This window comes from Melopsittacus undulatus, chromosome 10 (genome assembly GCF_012275295.1).
Source record: "Melopsittacus undulatus isolate bMelUnd1 chromosome 10, bMelUnd1.mat.Z, whole genome shotgun sequence".
NCBI classification, from domain to species: Eukaryota; Metazoa; Chordata; class Aves; order Psittaciformes; family Psittaculidae; genus Melopsittacus; species Melopsittacus undulatus.
The window spans coordinates 25,724,707-25,726,360 of NC_047536.1; positions in this window are offsets into that span (position 1 = coordinate 25,724,707).

Sequence of the window (1,654 nt, forward strand, 5' to 3'; positions counted from 1 at the left end):
CATCTGCCTTGGGTGCCTCAGTTTCCCAGCTATAGAGATAGGTCAAGTTGTTAATCAAGGACACTTCTCATCTTCCCATTTGGAGGAGTTTGCTCCAAGTTTCTCCTGTGCAGTTAGCACAGGGGGTGCACAGTGGGAGTGTGCAGGAACAGCTGCCTCCACATGGACCTTGCTCCCTTCTTTGCACTGTAGTCCATGCCAGCCACTTTGTCACTCTTGGTGTAGCTGAAGGACTGAGTAACTTCCACTTGTACCGACATGTGAGAAAAGTGACCCAGAACATTTTTAAACCCCTGCTGGAAATGTCCCCCTGCCCAGTTCACCTATCCCAGGGAGTTAAACTGCAGATAGTCACAGAGGAGAAGGTGTAAATAAAACTGTGACTGAAAGTTGAGGTGACAGTGAGTTCATCTAGCAAATGGCACGGTGCCTCTGAGCTCTGACATAACTGCTTGCTGGCTGTAGAAGGGCAGACAGTAGTGCAACCACCATGACTGACCAAAGTAGTAGTTGTACAACTAATAGTAACCATCTCAGAGTTTCAGCAGCTCAAAGGAGTGAAGACCTATTGTTCAGTGCCTGTACAAATGCAGGGCAAATGGGCATCCCCTTTACCTGTAGTCCTCACAAGGAAGCTACAGATGGGTGTGAAAAGCCAAGGAAGATGAGTTAAAATGTGAGTAATATTGCACAGGCAGTAATCGCAGCACACACTGCTGCTGAGGCTTTGTTTTTCCTTTTTATGCAGAAACCATTGGAAAAGGGGAGAGCTAACAAAGAATTTAAAGGAGTTAGCTGTGACTTCTTCACAGCGTGGGGTAGGGCAGAGGGTGGAGGATGGTTTCTGAGCTGGGCAGATTGAAAGCAGCAGCCGATGACTTGGGATGCTTCCCATTTCAGTTACCTCTGGTGCCAGTCCTGGGGGACTTCAGGATCACCCCAGAGGAGCTTGTCTGAGGTGCAGAGGACACCCAACTGGGGTTGCAGGGACGGGTGGTCAGGTACATATAAGCAACAGAGAAAAAGATCTTTTCAGTAGCAAGAGGTCTTTTCAGCCCACGCAGAATCTGGATATAAGGTCATAGCTGAGCTGAAAACCACAGAAACTGAGCTTTTCTGCCCTAGAGTTTTATGTGAGTTGGCTAATGGCTCTAGATAGCAATCTGCTGTAAAAACACACCTTGCTTTCAAGAAAGACATAGTCTTAAACATATTCACAAAAGCCAAGGATGCAATACTGGACTAAAAGAGCTCCCAGACTTCCTCTCTGTGACACCCCCTCCCATCTTGGACTGCTGAATATCGCTCTCACAGTAGTAGCTGGAGTCCTTGGGAAGGCTGAATAACCGTACAGCCCTCCTATGTCTGTATAAAACATCCTCACTAGAAGTAGCATAGGGAGAGATGTGAAATATCCCATCCTCCATGGGGTCCCCCTCCAACTGGCTTCCATAAGCATCACTCTTCAGGAGGGGAAAATAAATGAGGTTTTCATAACTGTTTTACTTGATTCATTTCATTCTGGGCTAGAGCAAGGCAAATAAGACAGTGGGAGGACTTCACTGATAAAGTTTTTTTTGTGTTTTTTTTTAATTCTCTGAAGCAGAGAATACCCAAAGATAACACAACAGCAAATTACTGCATATTTTAAACC